This window comes from Poeciliopsis prolifica, unplaced genomic scaffold, assembly GCF_027474105.1.
Source record: "Poeciliopsis prolifica strain line A6 unplaced genomic scaffold, Auburn_PproV2 SCAFFOLD011, whole genome shotgun sequence".
Taxonomy (NCBI): Eukaryota; Metazoa; Chordata; class Actinopteri; order Cyprinodontiformes; family Poeciliidae; genus Poeciliopsis; species Poeciliopsis prolifica.
The window spans coordinates 10,585,543-10,594,037 of NW_026562386.1; positions in this window are offsets into that span (position 1 = coordinate 10,585,543).

Sequence of the window (8,495 nt, forward strand, 5' to 3'; positions counted from 1 at the left end):
TTAAACCAATTAATAATCAATAGGTCATTTAAAGATAAGGAGATCTTTGTAGCAAAAATTTGTCTTTAAACTAAGAAAATGCTTAAAAAATATAATTTTTGTACTCCAGATAAAGATAGTACATCAAAGGGATATAGAATTTAGCCATTCTCAACATGTTATTTATCAGTCTCTAAAGACCCAGATTGTCATGTCCAGCACTGTCTTTTCTTGGTCACCACAATAAACAATTCAGAGTTCTGCTTTTGAAACTGTTGCTTAAAACATATTTAAAATTGGATGTATGTAAAACAGAAGAAAGTTGTGCCCCATTGATTTAATCATCAAAGTTAGTTTTATGACATTTCACTGAACTTTCCAGAAACTCTTTTGAGCAATCTTTTGAACAATTTTGAGCATTCCACATGACTAATAACTCATACATAGATAAAACTGACTTAGGGACCCTGATTTGCATACCACAGATGCAGACCACAGAAATCTGATAAACCTCCTTTAGGGAGCAATATAATTACACTTATGCTTAAAAATAGTTACAGTGTTTCCACAAATATTTTCAACAGAAACCCCTGTTGACAACTGTGGAGAATTAAACTCCATGCTGAGTTCTTGATGTGTTACAGAAGAGTCAGTCATTTGAATTCATGAATTCCATTTATTAATACTAAAACACAAGTGGTTCATTTCACGTGCCACCTTTAAGAGGTAGCAAGTCAAAATGGCTCCCCAGAAGTTGTGATCTCCTTTGTTTATCTACCTAAGTTACACCCCAAAGAGGGCATTCCCTAACGCAATCTTATCTGTAATCTTATCCAAGAGGGTGCTTCCTAACATATCATTTGTTTTAGCTTAGCAAGTAGCTAACAGAGATAGAAGAAAATCACAGAATTATTTATTCTCAACACAACTTAGCTTGAAAATGATTTAAGCAATTACATTAGCAGAGTGGAATTTGAACAATTGTTTCCATTCACGATTACTACATATTTCAATTTCTTACATTATGCTCATTGGTGACAGACTTGTTTTTTGTTATTTATTCAATAAAGATAGCTGTTCTTTGATTCTATGAGTTTGTGCTAAACATTTAGCCATGCTGTTTCCCAACTGAAGCTTAACTAAAGTTTAAATCAAATGGAGGATTGTTTGGGATTTCAGACCCCAAAGTTCAGCGAAGAGACATAGTGCTTATCAAAGGTAAGCATTTCATTTTATGTCCGTGAATATAGTACAGCACAACCAATTCCCTTCAGAAATCCACAAATAGGAGTTCATCTAGTGGTAAGTAATCTCTTAACCGTCTATCTTTTATAAGTTGTGTCTGAATTCAGGGTCTGCATCCTTCGAAGGACGGATTTGCAGGCCGATTACGTCATAGCGTGGCAACAAGGCCTGCCAAATTCGAAGACTCCTTCAGATGTGGCCTCCAAATGCGTCCTGCTTTTCCCCAGATTTGAAGGATGGGTCTGGTGTAACCTTCCCGGCCCACCATATCCCATAATTCATTGTGGGTCCAAACTGGGCGTTCAGGCAGAACGACAACGGAGGAGAAGCGCGGCAAATTATTTTGTTATATTACACTTTAAATGACACAATATGATTTTGTTGTTAGGCGAGAATGAAAGTGTGTAAGTCTCAAATATCTGCTCGGTTCTCAAAAACATAACCTGCTCTGACATTTTCGGAGATGTCTGCTCCCGCTGCATTACTAGGCAGCTCCCTCTTGCTTTAGGTTCGGTATACTGGAGGAGAATGCCTGACTTCTGGCACACTGTTATAAAATCTCCCGCTAGCTTTCCTCAATGAGTGGATGTTAAACACCGACATTATTCAGACAGGTAATATCTAGTCGTAAAATGTTTGTTTTACTAAAGTATTTAATTTATTCCTGAGTAAAAGTTAAGCCTTCAAATATACTAATTTTATTTAACTCTAATGGCTTATCCGAGATTTGGAGAGTATTTGCTTATATTTATTCCTGATAGAAATATGCAAAACTTTAGAGTCAAACTAACAAATGTCTTTTTTTTTTTTTTACTATGGAACATCCTTTGAAATAAAAGGTGAAAAATAACATAGGAATCAGTGATACATGACTGAAAAACAAACTTCGGCTCCATTGTTTTTTTTTCTTCGCAGCTGTAGACTGGTCCTTTGAAGGACGCAGACCTTGAATTTGGACACAGGTATAGTGTAAATCCAACTGGGTTTAGTGAATAATCAGATGATCAAGAAACACGTCACACAGATCAGGAATAAAAATTTGGAGAAGTTTCAAGCAGTGTTATGTTAGACATTGGTGACTTCCACTTTTGTTTATTTAATTTGCTGATTGAAATGTATTTTTGAGCAAACAACAGGACTGCTTTATATTCAAGACAGACATTTCCACCATTAGCTGAGTCACTATCTCTTCAAGCCCGCCTGCGCCAGTGCGTGACTTTGCAACCTTACATTAAATGACAGGAAGCTGAGTAAATGAGTGGTTTGTGCAAAAACGACAAACATCAGCTACAGTCTAAACCAACATGCTCTTAGATAAAACAGACTTTGAGGGCAATTAAACAACAGACAAAAACACGTCATGACAAATTCAACCAAAGTTCTAAACTTTGAGGATAAAAGTCATCGCAATTTCGGCCACTAACATATTCATGTGGCCAGCAAACAAATATCCTTGATCCTAAAATTGATCTTTTAACTATTTTCCCACATGAACTCTTTTTGATGTTGATGTCTGTTGCAGTATTTTTATTTAATATAGAGAGCCTATAGATATAGAAGTATACAATCATTTTGCAATAACCCATCAACATTATTTACTTACATTAACATGGTCTCTTTTTATTTTGTTTGAGTTCAAACTGTATGAAAAGATTTTTGCAAAATTGTGGAATAAGTTCATCATACTCCTTTCAATAATCTTTTAAACAAGTACAAAGTAAAATATAAAAAGGATATACAATTTACATTTATTATGTTTTTTGTCATTCCCCCAAAAAAAATCACAGTTAACTGGCTAGAAATATTATTTTGTGTAGAAGATCTGTTACATTTACATGGCACAAGTTATAAAAACCTAAGGTTAAACAACATGTTTAGTTAATCAAACAAAACAAATCTAAGGAATGCATTAAATTCTCTTAACTTTGCAAAAAAATATAATCTAAAAATATATATATAGCTGCCGCAGCTCCCTTTAGAGATGGGCCAAAAATGTAAATTATAAGAAAGAATTAAAACAGCCCTCACTTGTAATTTTATTTTTGTTGAATACGGTATAATTCTTAGAAATGTTACCTTTGCTCCTAGAAAACTCAGGGATGCTCAAAAGTCAGATGGCGTGCAATGGGTGCCTAGAGACACAAAGCAGAGCAGGACATGGCAAACATTAATACCCTGGCATGAGACAGAACAGTATGTTTGTTTTCTCCTAACCTCGGGTTAATGCCTCTGCGACTCCGGATATCTGGGCCATGATTTTTTCGCAGTTCACTTTCTCTCTTCCACACTCCAATATCCCATTTTTTTTTACTTCTTCCTGAGTCCATGTGCCTTTTACTCTCATTTAAAATCTTGTTTGAGCTGGTTCCTTTTTCAAGAAGGAGTACTGCCCTGATGTTGTCAAACATATCAGCAGCTGATATCTGCAAAAGATGGTTTGCATGTTTGGCTGAAATGTTTGGCTGTGCTTTTGCTTGTGTATTCCCCTAAGGAAAACAGATAATTGTAATAAGTTCTTTGTGCCATACACTAGCATCAAAACATTCCAAAACATCTGTTTATATTGAAAACATCTTAAGTTGCCAGCTATTGAAATATTGAATGTTCCTGTGGACAGAAAATACATTTATTGATCTGTATGAAATTCTTTCTAACAGTAAGACTAATTTTATTTGACATTGATTCTCTTTTGCAAATGTGATTAAATGTGTTGTCTATGGTGAATCGGTGTAACTTATTCTGGTCTGAGACTGTATCTCTGTGATAAGACACATAATGTGCATTTAGGTGTGTGAGAGGAGACACTGTGCTACATTATCTGAGCTGTTTTCTTATCAGAGAGATTTATAGTCTCAGCCAGGGCATCTGGTCTTAGAGATGCTGGTCTTAGAGATGTGATGTGCAGATGTTTTAGAGAAACTGAGTGGCACACAGAGGGACACAGATAGCTCAGTTGGTAGATAAGCACATTTGGCAAAATGATTCTTAAGAAAGAGGAAACTCCATTGGTACTATGCATTCTCTGCACTTGCTTTTTTGATAGCTTCAGCTGTCACTCATGTTTTATCTTTTATGTCAGTTGTGGACCTGCCTTTGCAAATTAGTCTCCAGTATCACTATAACCGTAGTTTCTAGAAATAATACAGTTCATCACAGGAGAAGGAATTCCTTCGTTACACACCATATCACTTTCACATTACCATGTAACTTATGTGATGGACTCCAAGTTTAGTCATTCTCTTTGATTTTCATCTTTTGCTTGTGTTCTGTTTATTTACTTTGTTATTAAAATTTTTATTTTGTATTTTATATTTAGTAGATTATTTGGTTGTTTAGCTATTTATGGGTTTATCCAGTGCCACTATTATTGATATAATTGCAGACATTTGTTTTCTGGGTGCCAATCTGTGTTGAAATACCACCAACCCCTCACTCTACAGTCTCTTGCTGCAGTATTAGATAAGGCAAAGAAAATAGAAGGTTCCCTCTAAGATCAGAGCAACATAGCAGAATGGCCCTGTCTCAAGAATCCAAGAATAATAATTTGGATTCAGGGAAGTTTACTATGTCAAAGGTTGCCGCTCCATCAAAAAACTGCTGCAAATCATTTGAAAGGAGTTTCTCAAATACCTCAAAAAGGGCAAAAAGGTTAAATAAAAGAAATTAAAGGCCATGTGGATTTCTCATAAAGGACAAGGCCTCTGTTTGGGTTATTTCCTGATCACCTGATGTTTGACCAAACTTTGAACCCTTACTTTTGGCAAATAATACCAGTCAATGCAAAAGGCCTCACAGGTCTGAAGATGAAGTATAAGAAACAACGTTCGAAGTAAAAACAAGAAAACTTTTTTCCAGCAATGTTTGGCTTGAGCAGCACTGAAATACGAGGGTTTGGAGAAACTAGTCTACTACTTCGATCAGACTAATTGATTATTTGCTCTGCAATGACTTTTACGTGTCACATTGACTAGTGGTAATTGTGTGACTAAACAGTTTTTTCCAAGATGAAATAGGAGGAACTGCCAGTTTTTCAAATAGTAGTATTGTATACAAATGTAAACTATTTTACCAAAGAGATACAGAAAACTCCAATTACATGCAAAACAGGTTAATTTTGTTTACAGAATTCAGTTAATTTTAGTTGATTTTATTTTCTTCAGTAGGAGGAAGTAATAGAAAATATTTGTTTAGAATTTCCTGACATTCGTCTACCTAATCAAAGCATTACTTAGTAAACAATGGGAGGATTATTTAGAGAACCTAACATTTGTTTACATTTTTAAGCTGCTCAAAGCATATGGAAAAAAGCCACAAATATCTAGAAAAACATTCTTCTGACTTGTTTTTTTATGCATATTTGTGGGGTTAGAGACCAGAGCCTTTCTCAGTCAGTTAGGTCTTGCTGTTGAAAACTAGTATGGCTCCTTTCAGTGGTTCTCTCAGTCTAGCAGTAAGCACAAAGGGCCGCTGTGTCTCAGTGATAGATTAGCCTACATGGAAAATAGGGAATGGTTCTCCACTCCCACCTGAAATTCATCCAGCTGATTTATTTATTCATAACACTCATTCCAAAAAGACAGACTCTTCATCTGAACTAAACTTAGCTGTGGTGCTGTGGAAAATAAAATAATAAACATCTGAATGCTTATTTCTTTTTGAGTCATGGACATTAATTGTTTTATTAATTTTGTCTTGTAAATAGCAGCTTTTGAAACATGCAAGTGAATAAACACTCAAGTTAAGGACCCAAAAAGGATTTCACCTAAATGACATTCAGCCATCTTAAATCCAATTAATTACAGCTGGTCTCAGTCATAGAAAAACATCTCAGTACCCTGAAGTAACTAATCAAAGGAAACTAGCTTCACATGGCTTTGCTGTTGCACAATGCAATCTTTTAGCGCAAAGACTGAGGGACAATATTGCAAAAGGAAAACCAGAGACTGATACACTGAAATAGTAGCATGCTTTCTTGACATTACTGTTGCATGTTTTTGTTTTCAGAGTGACAGGGCATCTGACTTTGCCTTTGAGAGAAAAGGTTTCTGCTAATGCAACATGTGGTCCATTTGAAACTCAGAGGACCAAAACCCTCCCTTTCAGTAACTTAAGCAAAACTCCATTCATTTACTCAGTAGCTTACCAATTAATATTTCTGTCATTATGAAACCATAAACAGGTCCTTTATGGTTTCATAATGACAGAAATGGATGGAAAGCATAGGTTTGCTCTGTAACACTGTGGAAATAAAGACTGGAGAGTGATCACCTTACAGATCAAAGAATTGCCTAAAATGCAATTTTCAGTATTGGATCAAATACCGCCTCACTGAATTTTTCCAAGTGCCCGAATGCTGTCAAGAGATTTTATAAAGAGAGAGAGAGATTTGCTGTGACAAAGACACTTGCTGTGTCTTTGTCACAGCAAGTGGAACTCTTTTTGTTTTTGTTACAAAAACAAAGAGAAACATTATCATCTGTCACGTTGTACATTGGTTCTGCATTTGAATTGGTTTCAAATGGAGAACCCAATTCTCCATTTGAATGACCCAAATGCAGAGAGGCAGAGGCAACGCTGAAGAATGTTTTAATAAAAAAAATATATGAAAAAACTTACAAAAACCACAAGGAAGAAAGGGAGCCAGAGCCAAGGCAAAAAACAGAAATCCAGAAAAAAAGGACTAATTAGCTAATTGACTGCAGGTATGAGGGGAGACATCTGAAGAGAGGGCGAGAGAGAAAAAGTGGCAAGGGGTCAAGGTACAATAGATGATGAAATGACTCTAATACTAAAGAATAATTAGACCTCAAAAAATAATGAAATTAGGATAACAAGGAATAATTAGAGGCAAGAAATAAATATAACTATAGCTAAGAAGAACTTAGCTAAAGTAAAACTGAAAAAAGATTGATCTAATCATAGAAAGAGACAAAGGAACAGAATAATTCAACCTCAAAAACAACTCAAACAACCAACTGTTTTAAGTAAAAATGTCCATTTTTAAATAAAAACAAAAAAACAAATGAGAACCCTCCGCCCCTAATCAAGATTGTCAGTTATAACTTTGGCTGCTGTTGATTAAAAAATAGTGATGACTGTAGCAATAACTGCTTTGGACTCTCACTGGATTTTTGGGAGGGTGAACTGTCCTCCGTGTCTGGGTACTATCTATTCTGCACAGACATCAGTCTATTTAAACCACTTATCATTTTGGCTTTGTCACCTTATTTTCTTTATATTACAGTTGTTTGCTTTACGTTCATCTTGCAAATACTTGATACCAAAGCTAATCTGAGTACATTTAAAGCAGTTCAAGTACAATAGGTTCAGTACCATGGGTCTGAACAGTACATTTCCTTTCAGAAGGAAACAATGTACCCATCCCATGACACATAAAAATTTTAAAATTTCTAACATTCAAAATTGTTTTTCTATGGTCCTCTTTTATACTAACTCAATGACAAAACTGTAACACTAATAAATGGTTTAAGCTTTGCTGGAGAAGGTTTGATGTTTTTTTCTGTCAAAGAATTAACATTGCCAAGGTTTTGCTTGACCAATCACACTTTGAAGTTTTTTTGTTTTTCTTCAAATCCAAATCTTTAGTCCCAGACACAAACTGAGAAGGCTCCTGGGTTTACGTTGAGCTAATCGTGGTATCCAAAGGTAATTGGATTGACTTAAATCCCCACAGGCAGAGTATTAGAAAATCCTAATCAGTGTCAGTGGTAGAAAGACAAAGGGGCTCTTGGCTTTCACATACAATTAGTTTGCAAACCCACTAAGAAGAACTCATTCATAATGCATAGATAGAAACCAATTCAGACAGTAGCTGTTAAAATGTATCATACAATATTTAAAAGACAGTTTAAAATGTGTGGAGTTTAGACATAATAAGGTTGCAAGACTGTAAAAAAGTCAATATTCTTTAATTGAGGTAGAGTGTTTGAAGAAATCCAATGCAAATCACATTGAATCGTTTTTTTTTTTAATCATTTATTTTTTTTGGTGCTTTTAAATAGTATCTTACCATTTTCTGTCTATGCCCATTTGGACACCAGCTCACCTTTCTCAGTAAAGTTATTCTCAACTGTACTGCAACTTAGAGCCAATCTCAGATATAATGTAAACACATCGTAATAACAATAATACAATCTGTCCAGCCCAATTGTTAGATATGAGACTAATTATGGAACAAAGTAGAATAAAGAATTGACTGCTATTGCCAAAGGCAATTTTAAAAAAAAATACTTACGGTATTAGAACTGCAA